This window comes from Cervus canadensis, chromosome 12, assembly GCF_019320065.1.
Source record: "Cervus canadensis isolate Bull #8, Minnesota chromosome 12, ASM1932006v1, whole genome shotgun sequence".
NCBI classification, from domain to species: Eukaryota; Metazoa; Chordata; class Mammalia; order Artiodactyla; family Cervidae; genus Cervus; species Cervus canadensis.
In genome coordinates, this window is record NC_057397.1 from 12498931 (window position 1) to 12510373 (window position 11443).

General features: G+C 45.6%; 1 protein-coding gene across 2 annotated transcripts in view; it reads left to right on the forward strand.

Annotated features, from left to right (window-relative positions):
* ZHX2 (zinc fingers and homeoboxes 2) overlaps positions 1-10811 on the forward strand; it is a 177198-nt gene extending 166387 nt beyond the window's left edge. For both annotated transcript variants that reach the window (XM_043483065.1, XM_043483064.1), the window contains one exon: positions 9550-10811. The gene's annotated coding sequence lies outside the window, so the exon portion shown is untranslated. The remainder of the gene's footprint in view (positions 1-9549) is intronic.
* The last annotated feature ends 632 nt before the right edge of the window (positions 10812-11443 follow it).

Here is an 11443-nt window from a genome sequence, read left to right on the forward strand (position 1 = left end):
TCTTGCAGATGTCTGGATGTTGAGAACTTTCTTCCCTGGTGGTAAATGGAAGATGGATGGTAGAAAATTCTAGAACACCCACATGCCTATACATTTTGTTCCTTTTTCTGGTTAAAGTTTCTACAGACTTAATACTCACTGTATTAGTCAACTAGGGCTGCCAAAATAGCAGAGCATGGACTGAGCAGCTTAAAGAACAGAAATCTATTTTCTCACAGTTCTAGAGGCTAAAAGTTCAAATCAAGGTGCCGGCAAGGTTAGTTCCTGATGTGACCACTCTCCTTGGCTTGCAGACGGCCACCTTCTTTGTCCTCACATGCCTTTCCTTTGTGCATCTCCCCTCCCGCTGTCTCTTCCTCATCTTATAAGGATACCTGTCCTGTTGGATTGGGGCTCCACCCTTATGACTTGTTTAACCTTCATTACCTGGCAGCGTCGGAGACGTAAGAGTCAGCGATGCAATCCCCGGGAAGATTCCCCTGGGGGAGGAAATGGCAACCCACTGCAGTATTCTTGCCTGGAGAATCCCATGGACAGGGGAGCCTGGCGGGCCGCAGTCCAGAGGGTCGCAAAGAGTTGGACACGACTGAAGTGGCTTAGCACAGCACGCACACACCTCCTTAAAGACCCCGTATCTCCAGATACAGTCACACTGGGGATTAGAGTTCAGCATAGAATTGGGGGTAGGACACAGTTCAGTCCATAGCACTTACCAGTAGCCTTGTCTGTTGTTGTGACCAAGTGAGATAATATAAATGAAAGCCCCAAAATAGGGGCTGGCCTTGGCATCAGCACCTGCTCAATGGACACAACTCAGAAGTTGCACAATCTTCTGCATGTGGAGAACTTGGCCGTCTTGCCTTTCCAAATTGACTGTTTCAGTTGGGGCCGCACGAGGACAAGCTCATGATTTGGGGTGTTCATTGCACCTGCATCTCAAGGTGGGGACAGGGGGCAGAAGCAACAAGGGGTGACATTTGCTGAGCATTTACTATGCCAGGCACTGCTCAAGCACTTCACGTGTGTTAACAACTCTCCAAAGACATTATTTTCATTGTCTGATGAGAATGAGCCACAGAAGAGTAACTGGCCCAAGGTCACTGAGCTAGAAAACTGTGGAGCTGGAATTCAAACCCAAACTTGTAACTGTGTCAAGAGTCTACCTGGTGAGTTTAAAATAGGATTCCAAGGAATTTCTCTGGTGGTCCAGTGGTTAAGAATTCACTTTCCAGTGTAGGGGACTCAGGTTCAATCCCTGGTCAGGGAACTAAGATCCCACATAGTGCAGGGCAGCTAAGCCCACATGCCACAACGAGAGGAGCCCCCTTGTACTTCAACAAAAAGACCCAGTGCAGCCACACACAAAAAATTAATGTCTCCTCCTGACAAATAAAATATAATTCCACTTGCTCAGATTCTTTGAGTTCCACAGGATAATATCCACTGATGGAAAAGGAGCAGGAAGACCCAGTGGCCCCTGATTCCTTCTGCCTTTGAACATCTCCACAAGCAGGGAGACCCACCTGGCGTACAAGTCTCTGCAAGGTCCCCAGGAGGTCCCCAAACTGCTTCAGAGAAAGAGCCTTAGCCAGATGTCCAGAGTTGACCAAGGCCGAATGTGGGGTCAGTTTGGGATAGTGCGAAATTTTCCGCATCCACTGGGAAATGACTTATTCTTTTTCCTTGTCACCCATGCCCCCTCCCAGCAAAAGAAAGCTGGACTCAGAAATATTACTGAGCTAACAAATTACAGTCACAGTGCTTGTGTTTCTGTCTCAGGGACTGTGGTGTCCTCTCTCAAGTCCACAGGGCCCAGGGGAAATCCCTACAGGGAAAATTAAGGAGAAATAGGAACAGAAAGCTGGCACAGGGGAAAAGAATTCTAATTGTCTCATGCTTCCCCAAAGGCAGAGTAATAAGGAAACAGATTTTGCTAAAGAATTAGATAGTGCTTTTTAACATTCCAAGGTGTCCCCAAGATAGAAAGGGACAGCTGTAGGAGGCAGCGGGTCCCCCATCCTGGGCAGTGTTCAGGGAGAAGTGCAACATCCACCCGGTGGGAATGTTTGAAGAGTGGCCACGAGGAAAGGGGCCCAGTGACCTTGCAGTTTCCCCCACAGCTGTGATCTCATGCCGTGGGACTAAGTGACCCATTGGGCCATTGGTTCTCTGCAGGGGCGAGTGTCCCTGACTAAGTGATAAGGGTCCAGGTAGTAGCCCAGGGGCTTAGCAAGAGGCCACATTAAGTAAAGATCACTGTTGTTGTTCAGTCACTAAGTGGTGTCCAACTCTTTGCAGCCCAGTGGACTGCAGCACGCCAGGCTTCCCTGTCCTTCACTGTCCTCCAGGAGTTTGTTCAAACTCACGTCCATTAAGTTGGTGATGCCATCCAACCATCTCACCCTCTGCCGCCCCCTTCTCCTCCTGCCCACTCTTTAAAAAATCAACAAAAAATGAAATGTGAACTTCGTCACCGATCTTGTTTAAGCAGCCACTTCTAATAGCACTGTGCTGTCTTCCCGTGTTTCATTCATTAACAAACATTTGAGTATCCTCCGTGAGCCAGACGCAGTGGTGGGAGAGACGGGGTGGGCAGGGGGTAGCAGTGAACACTGTGGACGTACGATTAACCAGGCAATTTGAAGACATCATGATGACAGCTGCCGTGCAGGCCCTGGCAAGGGAACACTTAACAAGGTGAGCTGAGCGTGTCCGGGAGCAGGGCCTTCTGGGGAAGCGGCCAGCCGCTGGGACAGGGGCGCTGCCCAAGGGGCAAGGCCACAGGGCTGGGCTGTGTGCCCTCTGTGTCCAGGTTCTTCCCAGCCTCGCTCTGAGAGTGCTGCCAGCTCCCACAGCCCAGCTCCTGCCCACCACGACACACCCTGGGAGAGGTCAAACGAGAACTGAAGCCCAGCAGTTCCAAGAGTGCCGCCCAGATCTGAGGCCATCCACAGACATCTGGGAATACTGCAAAAACCAAAAAACAGTGACCGTGTCTCCCCTTCTCCAGGTCACCCTTTGGCCTTGCAGTCTGGTTTTTGTGGCTTTTTTAATGGTCTTGTTCAGCATTTATTTTTCTTTATTAATACATAGTTGGAGGATTATACATGTTCATACCCATAAGACAGGGAAAAACATATTGTCATAAAAGAAATGAAATATGATTCAAAGAAATAGAACAACATCCCATGCTCCTGGATTGGAAGAATATTGTTAAAATGACCACACTACCCAAAGCAATCTACAGATTTAATGTGATCCCTATCAAAATACTCATATGACATTTTTCACAGAACTAGAACATATAATCCTAAAAGTTATACAGAACCACAAAAGACTCAGAATGGCCAAAGCAACCCTCAGTTCAGTTCAGTCACTCAGTCATATCCGACTCTTTGTAACCCCACGGACTGCAGAATGCAAGGCTTCCCAGTCCTTCACCATCTCCCAGAGCCTGCTCAAACTCCTGTCCATCGAATCAGTGATGCCATCCAACCATCTCATCCTCTGTCGTCCCCTTCTCCTCCTGCCTTCAATCTTGTCCGGCATCAGTGTCTTTTCCAATGAGTCAGTTCTTTGCATCAGGTGGCCAAAGTATTGGAGTCTCAACTTCAGCATCGGGGGACAAAAAAACAAAGCTGAAGGCATAACCCTCCCAGACTTCAGACTATACTGTTGATATAAAGCTAAATAATCAAAGCAGCATGGCATTGACACAAAAACAGACACACAGATCAATGGCACAGAATAACCCAGAGATAAACTCACACCTATACTCAATTCATCTTTGACAAAGGAGGCAAAACTAGGCAATGGAGAAAAGACAGTTTGTTCGGCAAGTGGTGTTGTGAAAGCTGGACAACTGCGTGTAAATCAGTGAAGAGAGAACACACCCTCACGTCATACACAAAAATACACTCAAATGGTTTAGAAATCTAAGTGTAAGATATGACACTATAGAACTCATAAAGGGGAGTAGGGGCAAAATATTCTCAGACAAATAGTAGCAATGTTTTCTTAGTTTCTCAAGGCAAAAGACATAAAGCCAAAAATAAATAAATGGAACCTAATCAAACTTAAAAGCTCTTGCACAGCAAAGGAAACGATCAACAAAACAAAAAGGAAACCTCCTGAATGAGAAAAAAAAAAAAATTTGCTGATTGTGCAATCAACAAGGGGTTAATATCCAAAATATACAAGCAGCTCATACAACTCAATATCAAGAAAACAACCCCATCAAAAAATGGGCGGAAGACCTAAATAGACATTCCTCTAAAAAAGTCAGAAATGGCCAACAGGCACATGAAAAGATGCTCAATATGCCAGTTATATTAGAGAAATGCAAATCAAAACCACAATGAGGTAACATACCTGTCAGAATGGCTATCATGAGGAAGTCTACAAATAATAAATACTGGAGAGGATGTGGAGAAGAGACAACCCTCCAACACTGTTGGTAGGAATGTAAATTGGTGTGTAAATACGATGGAAAACAATAAAGATATTCCTTAAAAATCTAAAAATAGAACTACCATACAATCCAGCAGTCCCACTCTGGAAAAGATAAAAACACTAAGATACATGCACCCCCAACATTCACAGAAGCACTATTTGCAATAGCGAAGACGTGTAGATACCACAAGTGCCCAGCAACAGACAACTGGCTTAAGAAAATGTGGCGTATATATATATGTATATAACTCAGCCATAAAAAAGAATGAAATATTGCCATTTGCAACAACATGTATGAACCTAAAGAATACTAGTGAAGTCAGAGAAAGACAAATATTACATGATATCACTTATATGTTAAATCTAAAAAATAACACAAATTAATCTATATAAAAAACAGAAACACACCACAGACACAGAAAATAAGCTCATAGTTACCAAAGGGAAAAGAGAGGGGATGGATAAATTAGAAATATGGTATTAACAGATACACACTACCATATATAAAATAGATAAGAGGCGAAGATATACTGTATAGCACAGGGAACTCTAATCAATATCCTATAATAATAATGGAAAATAATCTGAAAAATAGTATATATATATATATATATATATGTATGTGTGTGTGTGTGTATATATATATAGGATCACTTTGCTATATACTTGAAACTAACAGAATATTGTAAATCAACTCTACTTCCATTCTTTTTAAAAAATGCTAGATGGAGAACCACCTTAATTTTGAGGTTTATCTAAAAGGCAAATTTTTACCAACATGACACTGTAAAGCAATTTTCCTCCAGTTAAAAAATTTAAAAATGAAAGGCAACTTTTACCAGTCACCTAGAGACAGGGTTCAGCTTTCTGTATGAGAGACAAGATGTGTATAGTCTCACACACAGGTGAGTTCACATACCCCTAAGGCCGTAGTTCTGCACCTGGCTTTCCTCAAGGGAAAATGAAGCAGAACAATATTTCTGGAGCACCCGTATGTTTTGCATACCTCATCTGTTACCCTCCCAGCAGCTGCCTGGTTGTGAATTGTGGAAATGAGGCCCCGGAAGGCTAAGTAACTGGTCTCAGCACACAGCTCAGAAATGGCTGGCCCTGGACCCAGTTTTCTCTGACTCCACTTTTCTTTCCACTCTGCTCCACCGTGGGGGCCCACAGTCCTGTGCAGAGCTGGCGTTCCTCGGCCTGGTGGGGAGTACAAACAATCACTCTTTACCCACCTTGGACCTTGTTTCCTGGAGTCTTTATTTATTTATTTATTCTTACCCTGACTGTGCTTGGGTCTTCCTTGCGGCGCGTTGGCTTAGTTGCCTGACCAGGGATCGAACCTGAGTCTCCTGCCTCAGAAGGCAGAGTCTTAATCACTGGACCACTAGGGAGGTCCCTCCTGGAGTCTCAAGAGTTGTTCAGATGGACTTTCAGCCAGGAGTCTCCTTTCCAAAGTCAGTAAAAGACCCTGTTTGCTGGGGGAAACTGTTCTTTGCGGAGCCCAGCAGGCAGATGGCTGTGGCCCATGTACCCGTCCTGGGTGTGTGTATCTGCATGGTAACAGCGATAGGCATGTGGTCCTCTCTGGGTGCTCGGGACCACCAGCCCCTGTCTTTTTTTTTTTTTAACTGAAGGATAATTGCTTTACAGAGTTCTGTTGTTTTCTGCCAAACATCAGCATGAATCAGCCACAGGTATGCACACCAGCCCGTGTCTTACAGCAGACCTGCCCTTTCCTGTCACCTTGTGGCTCCCTGCAGGCAGCGTATGTGCACAAGGCAAGGAGGCCAGATGCAGCTCAGGTGTTGGGAGAGGCAGTTAAAGTTGGGTTGGCCCCAGCGGAATGCAGGTTCCACCACTTACCACTTGCCTGACGTCATTTGATCTCACTAAACCCCGTCTCTTCACCACAGAGCAGGCCTACCTCCGAGGTTACCAGGTTACTATAAGAAGTAAATGAAATGACCCCTGTTGGCACTTAGTATCAGGCCTGGCTCATAATAAGCATGAGATACATTTAAGCTACTCTCTGTTATCGCAGCCATGATTGTTATCACTTTTCACTCTGCTGCTGAGCAGTTATGTGACCTGGGGAAATCACCTTTCCTCCCCAAGCTTCCTTTTTTTTCCCTTGTGAAAGAAGTGATGTTGGCAGCATCACCTGTAAGGATCCCTGTGGCTATTACAATTTGATGACTTTTCCTGGATCCCTTTTGGGTGGTACCAGATCCCAAGGACACCCCTGGAATCTGATTTCATTCACAGACAATTTCTTTTACAAGTTGTTTTTTTTAATTGAAGGATAATTGCTTTACAGTATTGCATTGGTTTGTGCCATACATCAACATGAATCAGTCATAGGTATACATACGTCCCCTCTCTCTTGAACCTTCCTGCTACCTCCCCCCGCTTCAGGCTATTACAGAGCCCTGGTTTGAGTTCCTTGAGTCATACAACAAATTCCCATTGGCTATCAGTTTTATATACGGGTGGTGTACCGGCTCCTTCCTCCCCTCTGCCTTCCCGTTACAAGTTGGTTTCTTAACTGCAGTATTCAGTCTTACTGTCAGGAGTACCGACGAAATGCGGGTACCTTTGACATCCAGACATTAGTAATGACACAATATAGATGATCTGCTGATGCCTTTGGCTAAGTCTGGTCTTCTTGCTCTTGGTTCCCTGCTGCTGCTGCTGCTAAGTCACTTCAGTCGTTTCTGACTCTGTGCGACCCCATAGACGGCAGCCCACCAGGCTCCCCTGTCCCTGGGATTCTCCAGGCAAGAACACTGGAGTGGGCTGCCATTTCCTTCTCCAATGTGTGAAAGTGAAAAGTGAAAGTGAAGTTGCTCAGTCGTGTCCAACTCTTAGCGACCCCATGGATTGCAGCCTACCAGGCTCCTCCATCCATGGGATTTTCCAGGCAAGAGTACTGGAGTGGGGTGCCATTGCCTTCTCCGTGGTCCCCTGCATAAAAAAAAAAAAGGCTTCTCAGGGCCTTCTCAGCCAAAGAAATGACCACACAATAACAAGCTGTGAAATGGCCTTACCAGGAACGAGGCAACGAAAAAGCCAGTGGCTTCAGGAATCTGCAGACCTGACCCCCCTCCAGCCTTTCATGGAATACTGACTGCGTACTTCACAGCCCCCAGCCTGCCCTTGGATTCCTGGCTCAGGATCCCTGGCTCCCCAGAGCCCACAGTGGAGATGGAGGTCTGCCTTGGTTTGCCAGGGCTGCCATCCAGTACCACAGACTGGGTGGCTTACACAACAGGAATTGATTCTCCCACAGTCTGCAGACTAGAAGGCTGGTGTTGGCAGAGTTGCCTCCTTCTAAGGGCTGTGAGGGAGCATGTGTTCCTCACCTCTCTCCTAGCTTCTGGCGGGTTGCTGGCAGTCCTTGGTATTCCTTGGCCTCTAGATACATCACCCCGGTTTCTGCCTTCATCTTCCCGTGATGTTCTCCTTGTGTGTCTCTCTGTGTCCAGAATTTCCCTTTTCATTAGGACACCAATCCTGTGGGATTAGGCCCCTCCCTGTAGACCTCATGTTAAGGGTGATCACCTCCATAAAGGAATCTCCGTAGGGTTACATTCTTTTTATATGTATTTATTTGTTTCTTTGGCTGTATCAGGTCTTCACAACTACATCAGTTGTGGTGCGTGAGCTCTGGTGCGTGTAGGCTCAGTACTTCTGGCGCGTGGGCTTAGTTGCCCCACAGCTAAGGGGCAATTATGGAATCTTAGTTCCCTGATCCGGGATCGAACCCTCATCTCCTGCATTGGAAAGCAGATTCTTAACCACTGGACCACCAGGGAAGTCCTCAAATAGGGTTACATTCTGAGGTATTAAGGGTTAGGATGTCAACACATCTTTAGGGATAAAGAAGGGACAATTCAACCCATAAGAAGGTCCTTGGACTATTTTCATTACTTCAAAGTCTGTAAGAATTAAACACTTCTCCATGCTGATTCTTAATGAACACTATTAAGAGAACGGGCTCTGGAAATTGCCTGAGCTGGAATTTGGGTTCTTCCACTTTCTAGCTGGGTGATCTTGGGCAAGTTTTTTAGCTTCTCTGTGCTCAGTTTCCTTACCTGTAAAATGGGAATAATAATTATATCTACACCTCTGAGGGTTGATAGAAACATTAATACATTTTTTTCTCTTTTTATTTTTTAACTGGAGTATAATTGCTTTACTGTACAACAAAGGAAATCAGCTTTGTACAACAGAAACTAACACAGCATTGTCAAGCAATATTCCAATTTAAAAAATAATAAAATTTTAAACATAAAAACAAAGAGATAAAAAGACACTTAAAATTTCTCATCTTATGTATTACCATTATATAGACTATCACATTTGGAAAAGGTTTCATCTAACAAATACAACACAAGCACATATAATACCACATGCCAGACAGTATTTTAAATAATATTTCATATATCAGCTTCTCATCACAACTACTTTACCTGGTGGATGCTATTACCATCCCTGTTTTACAGGAGCAAAACTAAGCCCTAGAGAGACTGTGACATGTGTACGGCCCCATGGCAAGTATATAGAGAAGTGTTGGTCACTCAGTCGTGTCCAACTCTTTGTGACCCCATGGACTAGGGCCCGCTGGGCTGCTCTGTCCATGGAATTCTCCAGGCAAGAATACTGGGGTGGGTTGTCATTTCCTTCTCCATACAGAGAAGTCAGGACCAAAATCCAGACTTGTCTGATTCTGGCATCTTTGAGGAACCATGGTGACTGGCTGCCTTTCCAGGAACAAGAAAAGGGTCTTGTCATGATGAAATGAATCACCTCCTTCACTTGCCCAGAGAGTCATCCTGTTTTCAAAGGCCTTATTCTGAAGGCATTTCCCATAATGTCAGACCATGCTCAGGACACACACTCGTTTCTTTAAAACAGGCCCCACATGTGAAGGGCATCTGTCCATCCTCCGACCCCAGGATGACTTGGGAAGTATCTCCCCAGAACAGCCAGGGAGAGGCCACCTCCCCCACCCCAACTCCGATGCCTTGCATGCAGGGAATGACAGTCATCTCCCTGACATCTTGTCTCTCTGGTCTTGTGTCGTCCTTCTAGGGAAGTCCATCAGAACTGCCGTGCTGATGCAGGGAATAATCTGTCTTCAGAGAAAGAAGAGAACGTCCCTCCCCAGCTGAGGGCCACCCTGGCCTGAGACTCCGAGTGGAACGACTTTGCTGCGTGTGCCTGCCGCTGCCTCGGCACATACGCACGTCCCTGAGGCCCGGTGGGAACTGCTCCTAGTGCCAAAGTCCTACCACTGCGTTTTCCACGGGTCCCTGTAAATAGTTGGCTCCTGCGCCCAGGCCCCCACCTCTTGCTATACTGGAACCAATTTGTACAACATGGGAATTTTGTTACCTTTTTAACTGAGGGCAACTTCCTTTTCCAGCTCTATCATTGTAAGGTCTTTTTTCCAGGAGGGAGGGCTGATCACATGTGCTTTTCTCTTTTTTTCCTTTCTTTTTTTATTTTTATTAATTTTGGGGAGGGGGGTTTTAGCATTAGTGCCATTATATCTACTGGATTTTAGGTAGGGCGAGTTCATTTTTTAAAGATAGTTTGCAATTTGCGAGATTTCTTCCGGAGAAAAGGGCTGGGATTCAGGCCTCTGTCTGAGCTTGGAGAGGGGTTTACGGATGACAGATCTTCCAAATCAAATCCATTTCTATAGTTCTTCCCCAGCTGCCCTTGGGGGTCCCTGTTTAGCCACGCACAAGGCTTTCTGAACTGCCCCCAGGCCAGTCTGGTTTTTTCTGATGGCCTGGCCTCTGAGGTCAACCCTTGGGCCAGGAGAACTGGGCGGCAGGTGGCTACCCTCTGAGCCCCTTTTTAGAAACCAGCAGAAAGGGCTCACAAGTGCATTAGCGTTATCATTAATTTTGTGAAAGTAAAACAAAGAGAGATTGTGCTATCTAGGTAGTACAAAGATGAACAGCTTTGATTTTCATTTCTGTTCCTAACTGCCTTTTCTCAGTGTGGTATTGGACAAGATTTCAGCTTGAAGCTTCACCACGAATTGATTTTTTCTTTGTTTTGTTTGTGTGTTTGTTTTGGGCCAATTTTAGATTCATGAGTGCACTTTTTTTTCTCAGTTAGTCCTAACTTCTAAAGAAGAAAAACCAAGAGACACATCTGGTGTAAATGTTGCAATATAAATTGTGTTTGCAGTCCCCTCCCCCCATCCCACTGCCCCCTATTTGAGTACACTGCACAAATAAAATGTTAGGGAGTTTAAAAAAGAAAAAAAACAATTTTTCTAACTTGTTGCTCATTTGTTGTAACTCAATAAAGCAAAGACTAAACATTTTTATAACCTTTTCCTCTGTTCCTGGTTCTTCACTGCTGTCTGTTTCCCAGGGCACAGCACAAGAGTTCCAGCCCACCCACCCCACCCCCGATTCAAATCCGTTGTGGCCACATTCCTCATCGTTCGTCCTGCCTCAAGTGAGGTCCTCGCAGGGTTTTCAGCACAGGGGGGACTATAAAAACCAGGGGTCGGTGTCAGTGTGGGAATCGTCACCGCATCTCTGTGACACGGAGAAGTGATGGGCCCACACTTCTCCTGGGTCTTCATAAATAGATTCATAAAATACTGCAGAGCGGACTTTCCTTGTGGTCCAGTGGCTGAGACCCTGCGCTCCCAATGCAAGGGACCCGGGTTTGATCCCTGGTCCGGGAACTACCGCCCACATACCACAACTAAGTTTTCATGCCACAACAAGGATCCAGGGCAGACAAATAAACATTTTGTTCAAAATTAAATTAAAAATTTAAAAATTCTGCAGAGCACGGGTGTGGGAATGAGGCCTGTAGGCCACTGCTGCCTCTCGGGTGACCTCAGGTAAGTCTCTTCCCTCCTGGGCTGCTGGGGACCAAGATAACTGCTGTTTTACCCAGAAGGTCAACTTTTGTGTCTCTGCCCAGGTAAGGTTTAAGGAGCCCCTCACTG